Genomic DNA, 27,492 nt, shown 5'->3' with positions numbered 1-27,492 from the left:
TTTTTCATAAGATTTAGAACTGTTTTAAAAGTAGTTTAAAAAGTTTTTATTGAAACACCTGAGTATAAAAAATATGGAAATTTTCTTTCTCTCTCTCTCTATCATTCCATCCTGTAACTTAGTCAAAATATTGTAAGATTTATTTAAGTTACATAAAGTTTTCAAGAATATGAGCTATCTTTGGACGGAATAAAATGAAATGTAGTGTACTTATTTGCAACTGCAAAATTCAACTATATTTTGTTATTGTTTTCGCTTGCGTGTTTGTGTTTTTCTTAAAGCAAAGCCGCATTGGGCCATCTGCTATGTCCACCGAAGGGAAATCAAACCCTAATTTTAGCGTTGCAACTCAGCAGACTTTCCGCTATCCCATCGGAGGATTTTACGCTCGTATGGGAAAATAAAAAAAGTTGTGCTAAGGTGAGAACATTATTATGTTGATTGTGAAATACTCTTGTCAAATATTTAAGAAATGTTTTATGGCCGGTGATAATTAATTCTGGTGTGTATTTTCTTATAACAAAGCCACATCGGGCTATCTGCTTAGTCCACCGAGGAGAATCGAACCCTTGGTTTTAGCGTTGTAACTCAGTAGACTTACCGCTGTACCAGTGGGGGACATTAATTTCCATATCTTGCATTTAAAACTTTCCGCTTCTTACCTCCGACATGAAATAAAAAAAGGATTCCCCCTCGGTAGATTCTGCAGATAGCCTGATGTGGCTTTGCAATAAGAAAACACACACACACATAAAGCAACTAAGAATTTGATTTAATCAGAACTAATTCCGGCTAGAATTGAGTACCTGTTGAATTTTAAAGAATATGGGTTTGAATACCACTTGGACAAAGTTACCACGGCTTTTAATCATTAGATGATTATTATTAAGATTTTTTTATAAGAAATAATCTATCAATACAGGTTGCACTATTTAATTTTTGTAATGCGTCTTCTATACACCAATAATAAATAAAAACCTTATTACATCAAAATGTAGTCTTTTACTTAATTAGACAATCAGTGTTTCTCTTTAAACCTTCTTCGTAAACAAAACAACCATTATAATTCATTGACATTTAAAAGTTAATAAAATTACATGACTGATAACAATTACATAAATTATCAATGTTAACTTTTTATGAAAGCAAGCTGTCTGCATAGACTAACATTATGCGCTTGCTTACTTATAAAACAGATGAGCCATGTAAATAATGTTTTCAATTCTCTTGTGTATTTTTTAAGGTATTTGATGTATTCGCATTTACGTTTCATTTGTTGGCTTGTTTGTGATAACGCAAAGTTACTCAATAACCTATATGCACTATATCATTGCGAGGAATAAAATTATTGTAAGTCCATCAACTTACCACTAAACCACCGAGGGACTAAGTTTCATTTACTGACCACATTGATATATAAATAACTACAGTATCCATAATGTCAAAACGTACACGTGTAATCATTCAGTTTGGAGAAAATTTTCATTTTCTGTTTACTAGTTTTCTTCTCCAGTTACGTTACAAATGAGTTTCGAAAACCAGCAGCAAAGTCAAAACTTGTGCTCATTTGATTACAAGGGCCTGGCATGGCCAAGCGCGTAAGGCGTGCGACTCGTAATCCGAGGGTCGCGAGTTCGCGCCCGCGTCGCGCTAAACATGCTCGCCCTCCCAGCCGTGGGGGGTGTATAATGTGACGGTCAATCTCACTATTCGTTGGTAAAAGAGTAGCCCAAGAGTTGGCGGTGGGTGGTGATGACTAGCTGCCTTCCCTCTAGTCCTACACTGCTAAATTAGGGACGGCTAGCACAGATAGCCCTCGAGTAGCTTTGTGCGAAATTCCAAAACAAACAAACAAACATTTGATTACAAATAAAATGTCAAAAAATGCGTTGCTTTTTTCGTACTGACGTGCAGTATTAACGGATATGTATCTGCCTGTTTTGGTTGTTCTTTGTGTCTTTTTAAAGCAAAGGCAGAAAATTAGGTTTCTGTACTGTTTTAAAAGCAGGTACCAATCTACAATTTAGGCTTTATGTAAGCCATCAAATCTAAAGCTGATTAATTTCAGCATCTGTTTTGTAGTTTAAGTAATTTGATTAAGAAACTCAAAATCTATTCATATAAATTTGAAACCGCATGAGTTTGCAAATAAACTTAGTATTACTTTTTTAAAAAGTAATATAACATTGTGTATTCGTGTTGCGTTAATAAATACATTGAAGTTGACACGTTTGAAACTTTGAAAATAATTTTATTTTTATGTTGGAAATATATGAAGATCTGAGAACGAGAATATGTTTGTATACCTGCACTATACATACTATCTAAGTAATAAGGACGACAAAACTGGAATAAATTCCATAAGCATTTTAAATTTACTAGTTGAAGTGTTTTATATGATTTTAGCTAGTTATATCAGCTTATGCTAGACATAAGGTCAGTGTTTAACGTTTTATTATTTCATCATGAGTGTACTACTTAAACTTTGGAAATGGGCTCCAGGATAAGGTATGTATCGTATGGTGCTCGTTATATTACAATAAAAGGTTGTTTGATATTGGTACTACTTGCACTAATGTTACTATGGGCTGTTAGTAGTACATTAAAATTTGAATTAGGTTATATCATATGTATTATAATGATATAGATTAGTTCAGTCGGTTGGCATATCTCACTGATGGTAGTTCTTACCGAAACTAGCCCTACTCTTCTAGGCCTATTTCATCTGTTGGTATGTGTCTTAGTTACCTATGTACTGGCTATTACTATATATTTATTTATTTATTCGAGGATGTTACTTGTTATCTGGATGGTAAAAAGGTAGTAAATTTGATTACAGTATATAGATTTATAATAAACTTTTGATAAGGTGTGACATAGAAGATTATCAAAGAGTAAGAAAGAAAAACTGAGATAAGGGAGAGGCTAATTTGAATTAACATTATATGAATAGTGATTAGTATTACTATTAGTAGGGTGGTGAAGGGAGAGAAATATGATGTTGATATTTTTTTTATATTAATGAAGTCCAGCTAGAATGGATCTTTATTTCTAGTACTGTGTATAGTTTTGAGCTCCTTGTAATTATATAACAAAAGGTGTTGGCTTAGTGGCAAGACTTCAGAGAGGGGCCATTAAGATAATTCTGGTGATGAAGAGATTGTCTAATTGAAAGAGGTTAAGATTGCATCGTTCTTTTCTCTTGAGAGAAGAAACCTGAGAAGTGAATTTGTTGAAGCTTACTAGATTATGTGGGTAATCAATAGCATAAAATCTCTCATCTCCTTGTGCCATACCCTGGTAATAATAGAATGAGAGAACGTGATTTTAAGGCTTAGAAAAAATAGGGTAGACTCCAACCAAGCCAGTGTTATTTTTCCTATAAATGATTACATTATGAAATGAGTTGTCATTTAACATTAATTAAAAAACATCACTCCAGAAGTGAAGAGGTATTATTAATTTCCTTAAAAAGAAATAGTGGGTTTAAATTTGTTCTTTTTCTTAAGAATAGGTATGCAGGAATGGCCTTGAAAGACAAATTATCCATTGTTGACTGTATAGAATGATATTTAAAAACTGGTATGTTTGTTTTTTGTAATTTTGCACAAAGCTACTCAAGTGCTATCTGTGCTAGCCATCCTTAATTTAGCAGTGTAAGACTAGAGGGAAGGCAGCTAGTCAACACCACCCACTGCCAACTCTTGGGCTACTCTTTTATCAACAAGTAGTGAAATTGACCATCACATTATAACTTCTCCACAGCTGAAAGGGTGAGCATGTTTGGTGTGACAGGGAATCAACCTGCAGCCCTCGGATTATGAGTCAAATGCCTTAACTCGTCTGGCCATGCCGGCCAACTGGCATGAAAAGAAACTATCTTGCATCAGATTTATTATCTTGATTTAACTACTTTATCAAAAAAAATCTGACTAGAATATTCCATATCTATTTTTTTTACTTCTCTATAATGTAAATTTTATTGAGAAACATTTTTAAAAATGACTCATAATAATTGTAAAATAATTTTTGTGGCAGTGGTAAACATTGCAATTCTTTTATATTTTTCTATTAAAAAATGCAACAGATTCAGGTTTTATTTATCCATTTTAATTGTTGTCACTGGAAAATGCTCTTTAAGTTCCAACATCCACACTTCAAGTTCTTCAACTTTACACGATAGAATTTTGCTGGAAATTGTTCCTGTGGACAAACACAGTTTATGTTAATACCCACCAGTTTCACAATTTAAAATAATTGTTTATTTCTATAAGTTTTTTGAATTTGGTGACACACTGCTATTAACAACATATAGAAAAAACTTGGAACTTAAAGATCTATAATATGTTATAATATCTCTTCAGTAAGAAAACTTTTATATTTGTTAATCAGAAGAGTAGAAGACAGATATTTATACAATTATCTAACACAGATCAATGGACAATAAATTACTTAAATTGTAGATGATACTAACATCCTGTGTATTGATGCTTTACAAATAGATTTAGATCATTTAGTGAGTTGAGCAAATAAATGGCAGGTGGGTTTTAGTTATGATAAGTGTAAAGTAATGCAGGTGGGTTATCATAATTTGGATAAGAATGATAATAGTGTTATGAAGGAAAAGGATCTTGGTGTAATAGTTGATCAGTCTCTAAAGCCATCCAAATAGTGTGCTGTTGGTATTGGTAGGGCAAATAAGATTTTAGGTTGTATCTCTTTGAGGATGTTACTTGTTATCTGGATGGTGAAAAGGTAATAGATTCGATTAGGCTACCTTTGTGTTGTGTGTTTAGTCTTGGACTCTTTACTTTCAGAAGGACGTTGAATCTTTGGAAAGAGTTCATAGGAGGGTTATTATAATGTGTCTTGAATGCAGGGGCGTAGATTTTTTACACCCGATGGGGGGGATGATTTTTGCAACCACTTATGTGCACTATTTGATTTGCAAATTTGTAATCTATGATTACATGAACTTGAAAGCTGTAAACATGCAGTCACAGAGTAATCTTGTTGCCACGATATTTGCATGTATACTTAGGCCTATTAACTGAAACTTACTTAACTATCGCTAGATCAAAAAAGCTTAGAAGTACGCCTATATTAAAGATGTACATTTTGGCTACTGAAAAAGCCTACATCTAGACCTAATTATGTAATTCGATTGGTAAGAACACGAGAATCACAAGAACAAACATAATTTGTAGGCCTGTGATGCAATAAAACAGTTCAACAGACCAAACTGTCGGGGGGATGATTGTATGCATCATACCTCCAACCTAAAATGAAGGTGGGATGTCATGTGTGGAGAGATAAAGATATTTAAAATTGTTTCCTACAAAAAAAATCAGAAAAGGTTTAATTGAAGTATTTAAGATTATAAAGGGAATTTATAGCGTTGGTATGTCATTGCTGGACTGTAACTCGGTTATGAATTTGACTAAAATTTATGAGAAATGTAAAAACAAATTATTTTATTCAGACTGTATTAAGTTCATGTTTTAGGTGTATTTGTACTTTGAAAATAATGTGTTATTTTTGTGAACTTGTGTCTTTCTTCGTGAGATGTTAATCTAGTTTTTAATACCACATTTTACTACTTGAGATCGTTATAAAACATAGCTAATTTTGTGAATCTATTTTAAAATTTTTCATATAAATATTACTAAAAGATCTTATCAGTTATATATGTAAGTAGCAACAGATCTAACTTCAATAAAGTTTTGATATATTGAATTAGAAAATATGAAAAGTTATTAGAACTCTGAAAATTGGTGGACTTCATATACCTCTAAAGGTATTTTGTTTTGTCATATTTTTCACTGAAATTCTGTCTGTCTTTTATTTGCCTTTTATTTTGTACTGCATGAAGTTCCTTCTTATAGAACCCATCTCTAAAACCTCTTATTGTGTTCACCTACACAGACTTTAGTTTGTATCATCAAATGTAATTATTATTTTACCTGAACAGTATGTTCTGGACTTTGTTATTCTCCTATTTTTCTATTTAAGTGTAACTTCTGTCATTGTTTTTCTGAGCTATAACACTCTTATGTATCAACTCGTATTTTTCCTCTTGAAATATTAAAAAAAAGGCATTTTAGAACAGTTGAAAGTGGTTTATTTCTTTTATGTTAGTTTTTAAATCAAAACTATTATTTTATTCTTTCAGAGAAGATCCACCTCATGTTTTTGAGTGTTTTTGTGAAATATCTGTACCAACAAATTCTTCTGAAGGTAAAAAGTGTTTTGAGTGTAATAAATGATAGAAAAGAAAACCATCAAACTCGTTCAGCTAAACAACGATGCAACAAATTGTTGTATTTACAATGAATATAAGTTCATGTGAACCAGCATATTCATGTATTTTATGACCATTGAAATCACTATTAGTTTCAATGTTTACTAGAAAATATACTTAATTTTTTATATTAATCCATTCTAATCCATTTGTTGCACAATTTTGAGTTTTGAAACTTTTTATTAAAGTTCTAGATTTTAACTAAATTAATGTAATTGTCTTATGTTATTGTTATGTTTTTGTTTTTGCATTAATTCACTTTTATAGTTGGAAGCTTGATAATAAACTTTAAAGGCTGTTTAGTTTATTTAATAGCACACTAAAAATAAAGTGTAACACCAACAAATTATTGAAAGTGTAGCCTTGTTCTTCATATAAAAAATAATGAAGAAACTCGCAAATTATTTAATTTTAGAAGTTAATATATTTGTTTATTGGAAACTGAAATATCAAATCTTGTGAAATTTAATTACTTTTTTTCTATCATAATTATTTTTATAGCCTGGAAAACGGTCACCTTCCAACAGTAGTCTGAAGATAACACTATGTAACAGAATTTTTATTTGTTCCTGGGCAGAAAGTGTTATTTCCTAATTGTTTGTGTCTAAAGTAAATCAAAAAGACCTATTTTTCTATTCAAACTTTGCTTTTGTGGCCTGGGAGTGTATAAGGAAAACATGATGGTAGACTATATTTGGGTGCTGATATGTGAAAATGATTTACATTACAGTCGCAAATCTCGAAAAACTACCCACTTCTAAACATTTTTGTATAACTTTAGTATAAATACATGTAAATCTTGATTCATATGTTGTTTTATTCAGACCTTATGTAAATGAAAATGTGCAAATTTGTCTTTATTTCATTATTCAGGTCACAAAAGCAAAGTTTGAAGGGAATAATGGCCATTTTCTATACTTTTACAACATAAGCAATTAAGAAATAACACATACTATCCAGAAACACAATTTGTGTTACATTGTGTAATCAATCAGTATAGATGTGGGACATTATGGACTTGAGCACCCACATTTTAAAGTGTTTCTTTTGATGATTTTGTGTGAACAGAGGTTGGGTCTGATAGAAGGTGTATTCCAACAGCAGTGTTGGTTCCACTTCAATAGTCACCTCCAAAACCCATAGCACATGTTATATCCCAAATTATAGCCTGTATCTTGGAGATCATTAACTTGTGTAGTATTTTTATATTGAATTATGTTTTTTATTTGGGCTTGTTTTTTTATTCATATAAATCTCATCACAGGTTAGGATTTGCTGATTTTCACATAGTCCTTCTGTTTGCTCGACTGGTTAAGTATTTTTATCATGATTACCTTGTCACTTTTTTAAAGTAACTAATTGAATTATTGAGTTGATATCTGTCAAGTTAATTTTTGTGTGTGTGTTATTACAGGTTACTTAGGACCATATACAATCTTTTAATTTTCAAATATCACAAACAAATTGAATATTTATGTTATTGCCTGTTGTTTTTTCAGTAGCTTCAATACGACAGAGTTATCCTGAAAACTACGCTGAAGAGGTGAGTCTAGTATTGATTCTCCTGGTACCAGAACTTTCTGGGCCAATGAAGAAATATGTCATTTGTTGTAAGTGTCCTGATTTATAAGACGAAATTCCCTCATGATAAATTGACTGTTTAATCTTTTCCTTTGGTTAATCCATGTGTATTCCATCTCTGCCATTACGACGCATACAGTGAAACGCTGTTAATCCAAATGATTTTATAATGAAATATTTCACCAGTCTTTAGGGACATCTGGATAGTTATAACAGTCCCTTTGAATATAATGATTACTGCAAATGGCATATATTATGGACTGATGAATGCTAGGATGGGCATGTGATTAGTAAACAGAAAACAACTTTATACAGAAGAAGTTGAGGTACCTGTCCTTTGTTCAAGTTATGAACTTAAAAAAATATAAAAGAGAATTCTGTAATAAAGAAAAATTAATAATCCTAACTTTCACACAATTTATTTATAAAATATTCTTAAAATATTTGTTGTTATCTCACCAAACGTTTTGTATAAACTTTAAAAAAGTCAGTATGTATAAACTTAAAACATAGTATACACTGTGTGATGTTTAGGGTAGCTTTGTATCAAGAGGTAATAGCAAAAGTTGTGGCAGTAGGTGTACTTTCTGTTACAAACTTTCAACATGCAGCTCTTAATGTCCTTCCAAAGTGTTTAATGCGACTAGTTAATAGATGGTCATCGGCCACATAGAGGTCAAAGTAGGAAGTGGGTGAGAGTCAAAAATAACTTTTTATATCAGCCTTATGGTGGTGGTTGCAGTAGTAACTTCAATTGAATTTATGTAGTATTGCAATTGAATTCCAAACAGAGTGCTGTTGCACTGCCTGAGATATATAAACTGTTTGTGTGCTCTCACCTGTACTGTATGTACCTAGTATCTTTACTGATGAGCAACAATTCCTGTGCTGAAATTAATAAAAACACTACAACCTGAGTGCTTTTGAAAGGTGGACCATCCTTGTTCAAGGGCAAATGGTAGTGATTTCCAGTGAGTAACTTTGATTCTAATTCAGTTACAAATATATGCAAAGATACTTTCCAATCTACAAGTAGGTTAATAACAAACTTTTATTCACTTCTAAAATCTTGTATTGAAATAAAAAAAGACCAAAGTAAGTTCCATTGACTACAGTTTTTTTCTGTAACACATTTGAGGTTGAAGCTATGTACAGCTATATATCTGTAGCAGACAGAAAAGGAAGTTTCGTATAATTAGCCATTACCCAAGCTCAGTTTTATTTACCGAGAAAATAGGATAAAATTAAACTTGATCATGTTTGTTTTACAAAGTTTTGAAAACTTAGTTTTGTTTTCAATGGTGAAAAGAAATTTATCAAGATATTATAAGTGAGACTTTAGGTTGACTTCCCTGTGTTAGTTATAAAGGAAGGCCAACTTGTAAAACATCAGTATCAGAAATTAGTTTCAGAACGTAAAAGGCCTGGCATGACTAGGTGGTTAAGGCACTTGGCTCATAATCCGATGGTTGTGGGTTCGAAATGTTGTAACACCAAATATGCTCGCCCTTTCTGCCATGGGGCATTATAATGTGATAGTCAATCCTACTATTCATTGGTAAAAGAGTAGCCCAAGAGTTGGTGGTGGGTGGTTATGACTAGCTGCCTTCCCTCTAGTTTTACGCTGCTAAATTAGAGACAGCTAGAGGAGATAGCCCTCATGTAGGTTTGTGTGAAATTAAAAAAAACAAAAAACAATCAGAATGTAAAGGTAGATATGTAATATTAGTATAGCAAAAAATAGTCTCTGTATTGTTTTTGTAAAACTCTGTTTTTCTATTTTTTTGCATAACTTGTTTTAATTTACTATTTTTTTTTATCTTAAATTCTGTAGTGATCCTTTTTCACACAATGAACCAAAATGCAAGGTTAAGTGACTCTGGAATGGTAAACACTTAATTAAAGTTGTTTAAATAGAGTTTTTTAAAAGAACAATTATTTTGAATACATTAGATATATGATGTGTTTTTCATTCCTTTTTATCTTTTTCACACCCATCTCCTCCATCATTCTCTCAGGGGTAAGTCATAATACTAAAAACTATGTTTTGAATCTCCTGATGGGTAAAGCACAGATAGCACATTGTATTGTGTATAAATCTGTGCTTAACTAACAGTTTATCTTTGAATGGCTCTGTGGTGTCTTAGCAGTATGTCTGATGACTTACAATGCAAAAAAATATGGTTTTCATACCTGCAGAGAGCAGATCACAGATAGCACGTTGTGTAGTTTATGCTTAATAACATACAGACTTTATCATTGTATAGTGCACATGTGACTTATTGTTTGTAACTTTAAGAGTCAATAATATTCTTTGAGCATTTAATTTTCACTTTTATGTGATGTAACGTTCATCTTGGAACATAGTTTGTTTTTCTGGATATTTAAAAACTTGTGCCAGTTCCCTCAACATATTTCTTAATATGGAATAGAAAGTCTGATTCAAAAATTCCTAACATGTTAAAAGGACAAAACAAAAAGAGCTTATTGGCTTACAAAGGATAGCCCTTCCAGTTCTTAACTATAACCACCCTTTACTACTCACATATTTATTCAATCTTTTCTTGAACTAAGTTAACTTTCCTGCTTCTGCCCACCTTGAAAGCAAGTCATTCCAAAAGCCAACCAACCTGTTTGAAAAGTAATAGTTTATAAACTTATCCTGCCAAAATTTGAACTTATGATCTCTCGTTCTGTTGTTTTTGGGGCTAAAGACAAAAAATTTTGTTGGATCTGTATTATCAATAACCTTTAACATCTCAATTAAATGCATACTGACCCCTCTCCACTCCAGAGATAAGTTTATAGGTTATAGTCTCTTCTCATAGGACAATCCCACCATCCCAGGTAGCATCCTAGTGGCTTTTCTCTGAACCTCCTCCAACAATTCAGGGTTCTTCTTGAAGAAGGGAGCCCAAAACTGTACACAGTATTTTACTCGTGGTCTTGCAAGTCATCTATACAGTGAAACAATAATATCCCTTGTCTTAAATTCAATATTTCTGTAGATGCTACACAAGATCGTATCAGCCACAGTACACTGTTTAGGTATGTTTCTTTAACCACAATATCTAATGTATTCCCATTTAAATTGTGACAGTAATTTGAATTTTGAAAATCTACATGCATCACCTTATATTTTGGACAGTTAAACATCATATGCCACATATTGGTCCAGCAGATAAGATGATCTAAATCTTCCTGTAAATCTGCAACATCTTTGATACAGTCCAAAATCTTAATGTCATCTGCAAACTTCAAAATTTGTTAGTCATTCCAGGGTCAATATCATTAGTGTAAATCACAAACACCAGAGGACCCATTGCAGAGCCCTGATGCACACTACTTGCAAGTGTGATTCAGTTAAATCTAACTCCATTTATTACTGCTTTCTACTCTCCAGCCAGTTTTCTATCTAATTTAATAACATTTCCTCCATGTCCACAGATTTAATATTTGTGATAAGTTTTGTGTGAGGCACCTCATAAAATGCTTTCTGAAAACAAAGGTAAACCAAATCCACCATATTTCCTTCACCGACATCTTGTAGCGACATCTTTAAAGAATGTTAGAAGGTTTATTAAAGAAGACTTTTCCTTAGTGAAAGCATGCTGGCTCTTTGACACTATCAAACTGTTTTAATCACATTCTCTAAAACCTTTCCAACTACTGATGTAAGACAAATTGACAAATAATTGTCTGAACAGTGCTTATAATCTCCTTTGCTTTTGTGACCTGGATAATGAAATTTAGAAATTAACCTATTTTCTATGTAAAAATGGACAAATATGCACATTTTCATTTATGTAAGGTCTGAATAAAACAACATATGAATCAAGATTTACATGTATTTGTACTAAAGTTATACAAAAATGTTTAGAAGTGAGTAGTTTTTCAAGATTTGCTACTGCAATGTAAATCACTTTCACGTATAATCCCCCAAATATAGTCTCCCATCATGTTTTAGTTATACGCTCCCAAGTCGCAAAAGCAAAGTCTGAAGAGAAAAATAAGTTTTTTCGATTTACTTTAGGCATAAGCAATTAGGAAATAACATTTTCTGCCCAGGAACAAGAAAAAGTAAAAATTTTGTTACATACTGTTATCAGTGTTGAAGTTCCCAACTTTTCCAGTATTGGAACTTAAAATGATATATTTTACATCTATATTTTTCCCATATAAGTGACCATTATGGGATTGGGTGCATTCTTTGTGTATTTTTTTCTTTTTTGTGTGAAAATATTTCCTGAAGTTAATTTACTTAAGTAAAGAAGTAGACAAAAAAGATCACTATTGTTTGAGAACTGTTGAGCCAGGTTTTGAGTAATTGTCAGTATTTCAACACTTTGGCTGTTAGATAACATATACCATATTGGTCTGATCATAGGACAATCTTGAATATGAGGCAACCCCATTTCTGAATTCCTTGGGAAAGTAAAAATAGACTGAGTGTTACAACATCCTTTTTTTAGACCGTAAAATCGGTACTATAACTGAACAGCCTGCAGGTGGATTAGTTGTAAGAATTAGTGATGACCTGGGGTAAACATCTGACGAATGTGTGTAGACAGATGCTAGCTGGATGTTCAAGATTGCAATGGGCTAGAGTATGGGGAAGCAGTGTATGGTCAGCTGTGATTGTAAGGCAACTATGAATTTTACAGCCTAATTATGAGCCAAAAAACATCACTTTATAATTGGGCCAATACAGTATTCTTTAAAGTTGGACTTGTACTCTTGTGGACTGAGCATGGACTATAGAGCCTAACTTTCCAATCTGTGAATTACCACAAAAATTATGCACTTTTAAACTGTTATTTTATAAAAGTGTTGATTATATCCCACTAGTTAGTCTAACAAAAGTACCTGAAATGTTGAAAGTGAATACTGTTGACCAGTTGTCATCCTTCTGCTAATTCAGTCGAAAATTAAGGACGTCAAGTGCGGATAGCCCTTGTGTAGTTTTGTGTCAATATCCAAAACAAACTGTGTTCTTTCTGTGAATTATTTTAACATGAAAACAAAACTTCTACACTGATATACTCTGTTCTTCTCTACTACTTGTCCTAAACAAAACAATGTACTGAATGCTTTCTTACAAACTTTGCTTAAGGGTCATTCCATGCCAACTCACCCAGAAAATAAAAAAGAACTATTCCCAGTTTATATCATAGATTTCCTTGAAAAACATTCAAGCAAAATCTTCATTTTTGATTTATTCAGCCATGCAAAATCCTAAAGCTGTACTGCATAGCTGAATAAATCAAAATGAAGATTTTGATTGAAAATCTTCAATGAAATCTGTAACATGAACTGGGAGGTCCTAGGTGGATTGGCATGGAATGACCCTATATTATTATCCTTGAGACCCATTTGTGCAACCAAGATCACAACGTAATGTTGCATAAAGGCTATTGCTCTTTGTTACCCATGAAAAAAAGTTAGATTTTTCAAGAATTTGAACATTTCTGACCATACAGACAGTTAAGTTATGTAATTTCATTCTATTCCATTTGATAATGTAATGTATTTTTATGTTTCACAGGAGATTCTCAAGTCAGTGCCCCAATTTGCCTTTCCATGTGCATTTAACAAGTAAGTAAGAAACCATTTGGTCTGGTTTTCTAAGTTTAGAATGAAATACAGGGATATTTCAATGATACACTTATAAGGGCCTTAAAGTAGTAAACTTTGTGTGAACAGTAAGTGTGTCAGGAGGACTTGGAAGTTTTTTCTACTGTTCTGAATGTTTCACGTGTGCTTTGTGCCAAATACTTGAATCATGTGAAGTTATTTGCTCATTTTGACAACCTTGTAAGACAAGATGTTATTAATCTTGTTAAATTAGGTAAAGGTAGTTGCTGATAAATAACAACACACTGCATTTATAATTCATTATGGTTTTTAACACATATCTAAATTGAAACAAAATAACCATCTTACAACTCTAGAACAACTGCTTGGCTAGACATGGCCACACAGTTAGGGAGCTCAATTCTCAATCTGAGGGTCGCTGGTCCGAATATCTGTCCCATCAAACATACTTGTCCATTTGCCCATGAGGGCATTATAATGTGATGGTCAATCCCACTATTCATTGGTAAAAGAGTAGCACAAGAGTTGGCCTTCCCTCTAAGTCTTACACTGCTAAATTAGGGAAGGTTAGCACAGATATTCCTCATGTAGCTTTGTGTAAAATTTAAAAACAGCCAACCAACCATAGTCTTATCCTGATGCTGAGGAGAAAACAGATACATTGAAGTACTGTTTCTTCCACAAATTAAATATCAAAGTTTTAAAGTGCCTGTTAACAATTTATCATGTTATCAACAGTTAAATAATGACCCAATCGTTACTGTTAACAATTCATCATGTTATCAACAGTTAAATAATGACCCAATCGTTACTGTTAACAATTCATCATGTTATCAACAGTTAAATAATGACCCATTCGTTACTGTTAACAATTCATCATGTTATCAACAGTTAAATAATGACCCAGTCGTTACTGTTAACAATTCATCATGTTATCAACAGTTAAATAATGACCCAGTCGTTACTGTTAACAATTCATCATGTTATCAACAGTTAAATAATGACCCAGTCGTTAGTGTTAACAATTCATCATGTTATCAACAGTTAAATAATGACCCAGTCGTTACTGTTAACAATTCATCATGTTATCAACAGTTAAATAATGACCCAGTTGTTACTGTTAACAATTCATCATGTTATCAATAGTTAAATAATGATTCAGTCGTTACTGTTAACAATTCATCATGTTATCAACAGTTAAATAATGACCCAGTTGTTACTGTTAACAATTCATCATGTTATCAACAGTTAAATAATGACCCAGTCGTTACTGTTAACAATTCATCATGTTATCAACAGTTAAATATAGGGCTATGACGATTACACGATTAACCGGTTACGGTTCGGTTACGAGGGAAAGATTAACCGGTTACAAAAGTCCATAATTGTTGCAGCCCTAGTTAAATAATGACCCAGTCGTTACTGTTAACGATTCGTCATGTTATCAATAGTTAAATAATGACCCAGTCGTTACTGTTAACGATTCGTCATGTTATCAACAGTTAAATAATGACCCAGTCGTTACTGTTAACAATTCATCATGTTATCAACAGTTAAATAATGACTCAGTCGTTACTGTTAACAATTCTTCATGTTATCAACAGTTAAATAATGACCCAGTCGTTAGTGTTAACAATTCTTCATGTTATCAACAGTTAAATAATGACCCAATCGTTACCAACGTACATTCTTTTGCCAGAAATGCCTATGTGGACTCATATGTACAATACTTGTTAAGCACAATTTTTCTAATATTTTTATTCGGGAAAACGATATCTCAAATATTTAAAGTTCGTCTTATGAAGAGCAGTGTAAGGTATGCAAACATAACTGATGAATGATTCCATTATAAATATAACTCACACTAAACAGTTAATTCCATTATCAGTATGTAATAGTCTGGAGAGGAGCACCATTATATGTGTTATGTGCTAAACATTCTCTGAACAGTTGTGAGTCTACATACAATGTTAAAATCTGAGACTCAGTTCTTCATTGTGGCCACCACAAGTAGCCAGATGTGACTTTGTAATAAAGAAACAAACAGGTCATTAAGTAAACTGGGGATTTATTAATGGGTGTGACTGAACTCTGAAAGATCGTGTGGGTGTCTGTTTACAACATTCTGATACATCTAATCTGAAAGAACCCTAATGCAAAGTATTGAAAATTAGTTGAAGAAAACACGATGATGTATATAGATGCATGAGGAGAAAAAACAGTGTTGTGTGTGAGGTGTACAGATTATCTTAAAAATAAATTATCATGACTTGCACAAATTTGCTTGAGGGAGAATGTACAAATTTACCTGATGAATAATTTTTTTTTTTAATGTTTGAATGACATAAGTATTTGAATCAACTCAGCATTTAAGACTCTTTATATTTTTATTGGAAGTTTTAGTGACTTCCAAACAAATGAAAATGAAAGTATTCAAATACCTAATCACATATGAGTTACTGGTTGATTCTGAGAAGTGAATGGAACTGTTAAATGGTCTATAAACAGTGGTGTAGCTAGGGGAAACAAGAGGGTACATCTGTCCCCAGGCGCAGAAAACTGATTTTGTGCCTGGGAGCTTAAAACTTCAGCTACGCCTCTGTCTGTAAAGGAACATTGAAATTGCAATATTTGTTTCCGAAATGGTTTGTTATTTATTCAAGTTTCAGGTTGTAATATTGTACACTACACTAAAGTGTTCTGGTTTGTGTAATTGTAGTAACCATGTCCAGCTTTTTACGTTTGTCCTCACAAATGTTGATAGCAAGTGGACCTTTGGGTATTGTCGCCATGCTCCTGGTGTTCCAACTTATGTATTTCTCAGGTGGGTGTCAGTTTATTTTATTTAAATATTTTAAAATACATTATAGGTGTTTATGAGTGAAATATCACACCTAACCATGATCATAGCACATAAAAATTACATGAATTATGATAACTAGATAATTATCTCACATTTTGAACTCGTGACATGTTGTAAATCATATTTTCTAGTTCTGATGTCTTTTTTTTCTTTTTTAACGTAAATAATAGTTATCTTCCTTGGCATGAAACGTTTTACACGATCCTCAATTCCATGTCTGAAATTACATCAAAAAATGAGGTGAGTTTGAATTTCGTGAAAAGAAATATTTATCTTTTTATCTTTTAGTTTCCTTAAAGTAACTAAACACATAAACATAATAATGTTGACAAATGTCTTTAGGAATATTGTTTTTGAATACAGCATTTATTATAGAATAAAATCCATAACCTGCAGGTTACATCTTTTATTTTATTTGGCATTTTATCTTAATAATAAAGTGAAATACAGGGTCAAAGGTTTTATAATTAATGCTGAAATTCATCTTGGTTAATAAAATCATTGTAATGTTATATTTCATTAAATCTGTTCAGAATTTTATTTTATTCTAAAAGTGACTTATGAGAGCCAATAGTAATTCATGTAGTGTGTTTGTTTGTTTGTACACAAAATCTTCCCACAGTTTTGTAGCTAGCAGAACCAAACTTTCTAGACAGACTCGAGGTGCCTTGAAGATGCCCTCATAAATATACAGTCTAGACAAAGGGGTCTAAAATGCATCTGGCACAGTAAGGTCTAGGAACAGATTTTTCAGGATTACTGAATCCAAATCTGATATTGTATTTTGTGTTCCTGACCATCCTCAGGATCCTGAGGGGGGGATATCTTTAAAAGTGTATTAGTGAGATCAAACTTGGCACATTTAATTGAATACAATTGGCAGGTGTCCTTTTGGGATTTGTTTTTACGTACAAACCCCCATGGACTAGCTGTAAAAGTAATTGGGGAAAATAAAGGAACTGTATTAGTTTATTGTAGCCTCTAGGATTCATAAGGTGACCTTTGACCCCTGCAACAGGTGAAAATATTTTAAACTAATACTAACAATAATTAATTTCATAACCTCAAATAAACCTTTTATATTTTCACTGTTAAGCAAACATTCACTCAGTAGTACATTAAATTTAGTTATATTTTTGTTTATCAGAATTAGTGGTAAACCATTAAATGTTTTTTTTAGCTTTAAATAGAAAGTTATGCATTATGCCCTTTCTTCATTACTGGAATTATATGTATGTACGTGTGTGTGTGTTGGTTTGTATATGCAGATAGATATCATAAACCCTACATTCTACTAGAATCAACATCTTTGATTAATCTGTTCATAATAACTTTTGTTATTTAAGAATAGTAATAATAATCTGTGTATTAATAACAATATCACATAAAATATATTTTTGTAAATTGTTTCATTGTTATCTTTAATTTTTGTAGCTTTATTCTTTAATAAAATTGACTTTAATATAGTTGGATAAGCACCTCCCATCAAAAAAAAAGAACACAACAGAATTTCTTACTAAATAAGATATCTTGTCCATCAAAATAAGTTATTCTTAGTACATGATTATTTAATAACTTTGGTCAGTATAAATCTGAATCTGTTAGCTCTGTCATTAACATGTTGTTTCCAGTGTAAATTTTTATCAGCTTGTAAACCTGAGCTTTATGACATCCAGTCTTGATTTGTGAATGTCTGCATTCTACAGTTAATATTGTATACAATCCTGTTTTTGTTAATATACAGTTAAAAAACATTTTCATTTATGTTCACATAAATCTTTAACTGAAAGAACATCTAATTTATTTCTTTTATTGGTATTGTTTAATATTGGAATACTTCTACACTAGCAGTTAACTCTGCATCTGTGGTAAATGTGGTACTTTTCTGTTATAAACTTTAGTTACAGAAATCATTTATGTATGCTGTAACTAATATTGGTCAATGTGTAGAACCATATGATGATATAAATCATCACTAGATTTATTATTTATTTTTAACATACATGCTCATTTCAATAAATAAGTTGTAAACCATTTTAATGTAACGTATCTTATTCCAAAAGTTTTCATTCTGTCTGTTACATTTTTGGTGTTGCTATACAAGTGTTATGGTTGAATCTGTTACAAGAATTTAAAACAAATTATAAGTGTGATGGTTGGATCTTTTAACAAAAATTTAAAATGTGTAGTTTTCATCATTGTCTCTTGTCAAGATATTGTTAATAATCCCAAAAGCATAAATCAATAACATTGTGTTTTCATTTTTTTTTTCTTTCCAGAAAGCTATCTGGATATTTCTTAAGGCTTTGTATCATACACCAGTCCCAGTACCTGGACACACGCTCCGTGTATTATGGAACAACGGCCAGGAAGTGAGATATTGTTCTGACATAGTTTTCACATCAGTAGAAAGATAATACATGAGTGATAATATGTGTAACTCTGCAATCGCTTGTTTGCATTTGTTTTTTAGAAGAAACATACAGATTAGAGAATCCAAAGAATACACTGTTGTACTTTGTCTTCTTCCATATTGGTGAAATTATTTTTAAATAATCATTTATCTGTTCATATCGGATATGTTACTGAACTGATGTGATCAGGTATCTAATTTTGAATTGCTTAACAAAAATATTGTTTGCGAGAAATGACTGTTAACATTTTTGCTTTAAATTTAGGTTTTGAACAAACCATAAACCATTATTATGTTTGTGTATATTTTGTTACAAATTTAGATTACTGAACTGTTACTGATGTATTTGAATTTTGACGAATTGAACCTACAGTCTAATAGGAAAGACAATTCTAGTGTAAATTATTCTATCTTGTGCTAGGTTTTATGAATGTTTCTGAGATTCATTGGTGGTGCTTGAATGGTAACACACACAAAAATCGTATCTTCCATTACTGTAAAAATTTTGGTGTGGTAATTTGTTTAGTGTATCTTGAATTTACAAATTTGCATTCTCAAAGAGAGCTGAACACAAGCATAGACTATCTGTTAACTTAAAAACTAAACTTACATTAATAATACAGTTATCATTTGTGGTTGATTATCCAGAACAGTGTTTCTCAACCACTGGTCTTTTTATTGGCACTGTTCCATGATATTTCACAAAAACTAACAGAATATTCATATGTAAGTTGTAAGAGTTTTTCATCACACTTTCCTATCAGTGATCTGAGACAATTAAAAATGCAGTGAGTCAGTCTCTGGTGTCAAAAATGTTGAGATATGTTGCTCCAGAACTTAAGTTATCGACATGCACAAACTCTATTAAAGTGGTTCAAGGAAGTGTTATGTAATTATAGAAAGGAAACTGCAAAGTCTTAAAGACTGGTATAGAACTAATAATGTAACTGTATACATTGAAAATATCAAGTGAATATAAAATGTGTGTAACACTGTATATGTGGTAAAAACAGAGCAGTTTTTCGGTGAATTAAGGATGTTTGAAACCCAGGAAATTCCTCATTTTATTGAGATGGCCTGCCAGTATTTAAAAACTAACATTTGGGTATCCACAAGCTAGAAAACATTCAGAACCAGTGCTCTAAAGACTGGATTATTTTATAAATATATGTAACAAAATCAGATATAACATGTTTGAGATGGAACATCAGAATTATTCTAAAATACGTTTGTTTTAATAAATTTTCAGCATAAACATAACAATGTTCTTAACTTCTTTATCCATGTGGCTGTTTAATATCATGAAGTTTCAGAGGTTACTAACTTGGAACTCACTTTAGGAGTCTATATTTAAAACTTAAAACTAATAGTTGCTGAAGGTGTTGTTTTTTAAACGTTTTTTATTTACTTTGTATGAATATGCCTGGTATGCTTGCAGTAATACAGTATTGGAATATTTACTTTGTATGAATATGCCTGGTATGCTTGGAGTAATACAGTATTGGAATATTTACTTTGTATGAATATGCCTGGTATGCTTGGAGTAATACAGTTTTGGAAGAATACTGAAAGAGTGCAGGTATTTTTTTAAACTAGGAAATGTACAGTTTTAAAAATGTTTTGGAACATTTGTTGTACTGAGGATTGAAGTATGTGGGGAGTTAGGGGGGTTAGACTAGTTTTACCTGTACTATTAATAAAGATTTATCTGATGAAGCATCTCCCCTTTGTTTTCATATTGAGCTTGACTGTTCTCTCTTTTTATGGAATTAATGATAGTCATGATATGTATGGGTTTAAAAAGAATTCAGTCTTTACAAAACAATATTTTTATTGACCAGTTTTGTTGTCTTTGTCACACCAAATAAACAAACATGTAGAAACTAATATTTTTTTTGAGTCAGAAAGAAAGTAATCCACTTGTTTATGATTTGTCTTATTTTTCAGGTATTTATGACACGTTGCCCTGACCACAGAAAATTACCGGCTATTCCTGAAAATGTGAGATTGAAGGTGTTATAAAATTAAAATTGTGTCCAAACTTTTCCATGTTGAATAATGGTGGCTTGCTTTTTCTTTGAATGTAATATTGCAGAACCAAGAGCAAAATAAAACTTAAGTTCTCATGTGAATAATTTTGAACTACAGAATAAGCTTAATCAGAATATAAAAGTTTGTGTTATAATGAACTGAAATGTAAATAAATTTTTATAACATATTTAAGATATTTCTGACTATCGTAGCTTTATTCCATCATTGGTATGTGTAAGCCCAGCATATTGTGAGAACAAACATGAAATTAGGAAATCTGTGTCTTCATATGCTATATAAAAAATTTATAATGGATGTGGTGTATTTTAAATGTGCTATTACCCCTTTCATGATGGGTGAAGGGTCAAAGGACATGTCTTCACATTTGTTGACTTGCATTCAACATTTTAATGAACTACTACTTTATAAATTTATGTCAATAAGTTTGGTATCTAATTGTAGATTATAATTCAAACTTTAATATTATATATGAGGTAATGTCTTAATTTAAAAGTAAATATTAAAATAACACGTCTAAATATCAGTTTTTTGAATCATGTCATATGTTGAATGCGGTAGTGGTTAAAATTAGATGTTTGTGATGCCTAAATATTAAGTCTGTAGTTTCATACAAACTAGGAACTCAAATTACCAATACTGACAAACTAGAATGTAAAATAATAACATCATATCTTTTTAATTTGCTGAGATATGACTTGTGTGTACTAAATCAAACACAGTGGCTCTGTTCACCTCTTCATATTTGGAAACAGTCCTATATGTACAATATATGACATGTCAGTAACTAATCAATAGCTTAGAATGTTTCTAGAGTGGTTTTCTCCACCATTTTAATCTTTTAAAAAGCTTCCACATTCTTTTGATCCAAAATTTTGATGAGGTAGGTTGTGTCTTTAGTCTGCTCAAAGTTTCATATTTTTTTAAAATCTAAATAAATCCTTTCAGCCATAGGGGCATTATAATGTTATGGTCAATCCCACTATTAGTTGGTAAAAGAGTAGCCTAAGAGTTGGTAGGACTGGAAAGGCCAACTTCAGGTGACTAATGCTGATGTTTGAATTTACCTGTCAGTCATCCTGGCGAGTTATGATAATTAAACTTATGCTACAGAAGGACATTTACAACTTGTATTAGTGTTGTTTCTTGCTTACTGTTGTACACGATATAAAAGTTGGATTTAATGTTATTTATGTTTTTAATTTAAAAATTAAACTTTTGTTTTGTTTTACCTTGATTCCTCTTTATCAATTTTAATACATTTACTTTAATTTTAACTTTTTACTAGATTTTTGCTGCAGATAGTGTAGTTGCTTTGCACCATAAAATGTCAAACCAACCAACTAACCCACGAGTTGGCAGCCCTCTTGTTTTACACTGCTAAATTAGGAACAGCTAGTGTAAATAGCCCTATTGTAGTTGTGCACGAAATTCAAAACAAAACAAACCTATCTTTAAACTAAAGATTTGTATTTTTATGTTATAATTTGTATTCATTCTAGCATGCAAAAAAAATAATTTATATTTATTTCATAACCTTTTTATGATGGTATCCAAGGTCGGTCAAATTGACAGACCCAACATAACTATGGTAGAGAAAACAACAGATAAAATATAAAGTCTCACTGACAACAAATGTTTGAAATGTATTTAGGAGGGTCTAGAGATTTTTGGGATGAAGAATAATGTTTTTTTTTAATCATAACATGAAATCACTTCACACTTGAACTAGTAATAAAACAGACTTTGTTATGTTCACAAACAAATCTATACTAAAGATACTTCATTAAAATTTCTTAATTTTGTGTACAAAAACCTATATAATTTTTACTAAAAGTCTGCCAAGTTTTGTGAAGATACACATGCTGCATCTGAAGTTATGCTGTAAATATTTAATTTCTGTGAATGTGTATTTGATTTTATGTATATTGTGCAGAGACCGTTGAGAAAGGGTTATACATTGGTCTTCTTGGCCTTATTGTGTAGCTTTATGAAAAGTAAATTAATGTATAAGTGTAAAAAATATTTTCTACGTTCTCCACAAAATATATTTCTTATTGATAGAAAAATGTCAGCTCATATTAAAAAAAACACCTTAAACATTACTTAAAGGAAAATAGACATTTAATCAATAGAAACCTGTAAAATGTTAATGGTCAAAGTTCTATAATTTTTGTACAAAATAAGTTGTTTATAATGCATTGAATATATTTTTCTATAATTGCTTTAATACAGCAACAACAGAAATAGTCTTAAAAATATTGTTTTTATTGAAATTAAAATACTAACCATTACTCAACTGTTGTCAGATTTTGATGTCACATGTCACTGGTACTTTTAAGTGTTTCTATCAGTATTGTAACTCTCAACTGACCATGGCTGCATGATTTTGGATCACAGTTCATTTTTTACTTTATATATTTACCACAATAGATGTTTACATCAGAATGGTCTGTGATGTGTTGAGAGATGTAATTTCCATTTTTCTCTTTTTAATTTTTGGCTAATAACATTTTATCTATACCTATCCAGCACATAATTTCTTTCTTATTACTTGTATTATGAAAACCTTCAGTGATTTATTTAGTAAAGAATATGTTTGTATGTTTTATTTATATATATATATATCAAAACAACTTGTGTGTCTTTTTAACAGAGAAACCTTCTAGAATACATCAGCGCTGTTGACATAAACAATATGATGGTGCTTTTTGCAAGGTAGATATTTTTATGTTTGTTAAAATTATACCTACATTTTGTTTTTGCACAAAAGAAAACTTTAAAAAAAATCATTTTGTGATAGACAAACTAAAACTTAAATTTAGGGTTAGCAACTCTAGTGGCTACGTTCCACCTCATGTTTTGAGTGACATGACCCAAAGAAGATTTCAGTCATCTCATTGAAGAAAGAGAGAAAATAATATTAAAGTAGTATCAATGATACATTTAAAATTTAATATTGAGTGTAATAACTGAGTCATTTGATTAAAGTAAACCTGTGCTTGTTTTATTACCAGTACAGGTTGCTTATTGAGTTTACTGTAGGAGTGATCTCTCATACATTGTACTTGTGTTATTACCAATACAGGTTGCTTATTGAGTTTACTGTGGGAGTGATCTCTCATACATTGTGCTTGTTTTATTACCAGTACAGGTTGCTTATTGAGTTTACTGTGGGAGTGATCTCTCATACATTGTGCTTGTGTTATTACCAATACAGGTTGCTTATTGAGTTTACTGTGGGAGTGATCTCTCATACATTGTGCTTGTGTTATTACCAATACAGGTTGCTTATTGAGTTTACTGTGGGAGCAATCTCTTATACATTGTGCTTGTGTTATTACCAATACAGGTTGCTTATTGAGTTTACTGTAGGAGTGATCTCTCATACATTGTGCTTGTTTTATTACCAGTACAGGTTACTTATTGAGTTTACTGTAGGAGTGATCTCTCATACATTGTGCTTGTTTTATTACCAGTACAGGTTACTTATTGAGTTTACTGTGGGAGTGATCTCTCATACATTGTACTTGTTTTATTACCAGTACAGGTTGATTATTGAGTTTACTGTAGGAGTGATCTCTCATACATTGTGCTTGTTTTATTACCAGTACAGGTTACTTATTGAGTTTACTGTAGGAGTGATCTCTCATACATTGTGCTTGTTTTATTACCAGTACAGGTTGCTTATTGAGTTTACTGTAGGAGTGATCTCTCATACATTGTACTTGTTTTATTACCAGTACAGGTTGATTATTGAGTTTACTGTAGGAGTGATCTCTCATACATTGTGCTTGTTTTATTACCAGTACAGGTTACTTATTGAGTTTACTGTAGGAGTGATCTCTCATACATTGTACTTGTTTTATTATCAGTACAGGTTGCTTATTGAGTTTACTGTAGGAGTGATCTCTCATACATTGTACTTGTTTTATTACCAGGACAGGTTGTTTATTGAGTTTACTGTAGGAGTGATCTCTCATACATTGTACTTGTTTTATTACCAGTACAGGTTGTTTATTGAGTTTACTGTAGGAGTGATCTCTCATACATTGTACTTGTGTTATTACCAGTACAGGTTGCTTATTGAGTTTACTGTAGGAGTGATCTCTCATACATTGTACTTGTGTTATTATCAGTACAGGTTGCTTATTGAGTTTACTGTGGGAGTGATCTCTCATACATTGTACTTGTTTTATTATCAGTACAGGTTGCTTATTGAGTTTACTGTAGGAGTGATCTCTCATACATTGTACTTGTGTTATTACTAGTACAGGTTGCTTATTGAGTTTACTGTAGGAGTGATCTCTCATACATTGTACTTGTGTTATTACCAGTACAGGTTGCTTATTGAGTTTACTGTGGGAGTGATCTCTCATACATTGTACTTGTGTTATTACCAGTACAGGTTGCTTATTGAGTTTACTGTAGGAGTGATCTCTCATACATTGTATTTGCGTTATTATCAGTACAGGTTGCTTATTGAGTTTACTGTGGGAGTGATCTCTCATACATTGTACTTGTTTTATTACCAGTACAGGTTGCTTATTGAGTTTACTGTAGGAGTGATCTCTCATACATTGTACTTGTGTTATTACTAGTACAGGTTGCTTATTGAGTTTACTGTGGGAGTGATCTCTCATACATTGTACTTGTGTTATTACCAGTACAGGTTGCTTATTGAGTTTACTGTGGGAGTGATCTCTCATACATTGTACTTGTGTTATTACCAGTACAGGTTGCTTATTGAGTTTACTGTAGGAGTGATCTCTCATACATTGTACTTGCGTTATTATCAGTACAGGTTGCTTATTGAGTTTACTGTGGGAGTGATCTCTCATACATTGTACTTGTTTTATTACCAGTACAGGTTGCTTATTGAGTTTACTGTAGGAGTGATCTCTCATACATTGTACTTGTTTTATTACCAGTACAGGTTGCTTATTGAGTTTACTGTAGGAGTGATCTCTCATACATTGTACTTGTTTTATTACCAGTACAGGTTGCTTATTGAGTTTACTGTAGGAGTGATCTCTCATACATTGTACTTGTTTTGTTACCAGTACAGGTTGCTTATTGAGTTTACTGTAGGAGTGATCTCTCATACATTGTGCTTGTTTTATTACCAGTACAGGTTGATTATTGAGTTTACTGTAGGAGTGATCTCTCATACATTCTACTTGTTTTATTACCAGTACAGGTTGCTTATTGAGTTTACTGTAGGAGTGATCTCTCATACATTCTACTTGTTTTATTACCAGTACAGGTTACTTATTGAGTTTACTGTAGGAGTGATCTCTCATACATTGTACTTGTTTTATTACCAGTACAGGTTGCTTATTGAGTTTACTGTGGGAGTGATCTCTCATACATTGTACTTGTGTTATTACCAGTACAGGTTGCTTATTGAGTTTACTGTAGGAGTGATCTCTCATACATTGTACTTGTGTTATTACCAGTACAGGTTGCTTATTGAGTTTACTGTGGGAGTGATCTCTCATACATTGTACTTGTTTTATTATCAGTACAGGTTGCTTATTGAGTTTACTGTAGGAGTGATCTCTCATACATTGTACTTGTTTTATTACCAGTACAGGTTGCTTATTGAGTTTACTGTAGGAGTGATCTCTCATACATTGTACTTGTGTTATTACCAATACAGGTTACTTATTGAGTTTACTGTAGGAGTGATCTCTCATACATTGTACTTGTTTTATTACCAGTACAGGTTGCTTATTGAGTTTACTGTAGGAGTGATCTCTCATACATTGTACTTGTGTTATTACCAGTACAGGTTGCTTATTGAGTTTACTGTAGGAGTGATCTCTCATACATTGTACTTGTTTTATTACCAGTACAGGTTGCTTATTGAGTTTACTGTAGGAGTGATCTCTCATACATTGTACTTGTGTTATTGCCAATACAGGTTACTTATTGAGTTTACTGTAGGAGTGATCTCTCATACATTGTACTTGTGTTATTACCAGTACAGGTTGCTTATTGAGTTTACTGTAGGAGTGATCTCTCATACATTGTGCTTGTTTTATTACCAGTACAGGTTGCTTATTGAGTTTACTGTAGGAGTGTTCTCTCATACATTGTACTTGTTTTATTACCAATACAGGTTGCTTATTGAGTTTACTGTAGGAGTGATCTCTCATACATTGTGCTTGTTTTATTACCACTACAGGTTGCTTTTTGAGTTTACTGTAGGAGTGATCTCTCATACATTGTGCTAGTTTTTTTTTTTTAAAGTGGCAAATATGCGTGTGTTCGTGAATGATATACGTAAAAGCAAATACTGTGCATATTTGATGTGCACAATTCGTATATCTAATGCACGTTTCATGTAAGCAGGTGCTTATTTAGGTTGATTTGTGTCTTATCTGTAGCACTGAGTACTAGTGATTTTATAATACAATGAAGTGATTTGTATTTATGCTGCAAGAAGAATGATTTGCAAACTATTTTAAGACAAATAGAAAATAATTTAAACAGTTGTATTTTGTGTATCAAATATAATGTGTGTGTGTATATACTTCAAAGCTGTATCATTTTATATTTTTTAAAAATTAAAAATGTATCATTCCAATGTTTTGTATTACAGTTATATTTATTTCATTATGAGTAGTTTTCTTTTTCTGATGCTGATGTTTCAAGATTCATTATTAAAAATGACATTTTCTCTGT

At 31.8% G+C, this 27,492-nt stretch overlaps 1 pseudogene across 1 annotated transcript in view; it reads left to right on the top strand.

Annotated features, from left to right (window-relative positions):
* The first annotated feature begins 2,279 nt into the window (after positions 1–2,279).
* The window catches only part of LOC143247659 (DENN domain-containing protein 1A-like), a 47,637-nt pseudogene continuing 22,424 nt past the window's right edge, over positions 2,280–27,492 (top strand). Inside the window, exons 1-9 of the transcript XR_013026647.1 lie at positions 2,280–2,508; positions 6,173–6,237; positions 7,801–7,844; positions 13,428–13,477; positions 16,197–16,301; positions 16,511–16,580; positions 18,620–18,712; positions 20,701–20,754; positions 23,459–23,520. The product of XR_013026647.1 is annotated as a DENN domain-containing protein 1A-like (transcript). The remainder of the gene's footprint in view (positions 2,509–6,172; positions 6,238–7,800; positions 7,845–13,427; positions 13,478–16,196; positions 16,302–16,510; positions 16,581–18,619; positions 18,713–20,700; positions 20,755–23,458; positions 23,521–27,492) is intronic.

This window comes from Tachypleus tridentatus, chromosome 3, assembly GCF_004210375.1.
Source record: "Tachypleus tridentatus isolate NWPU-2018 chromosome 3, ASM421037v1, whole genome shotgun sequence".
Taxonomy (NCBI): domain Eukaryota; kingdom Metazoa; phylum Arthropoda; class Merostomata; order Xiphosura; family Limulidae; genus Tachypleus; species Tachypleus tridentatus.
Note: the sequence above shows the minus strand (reverse complement) of the source record. Positions and strands in the feature narration are given on the sequence as shown.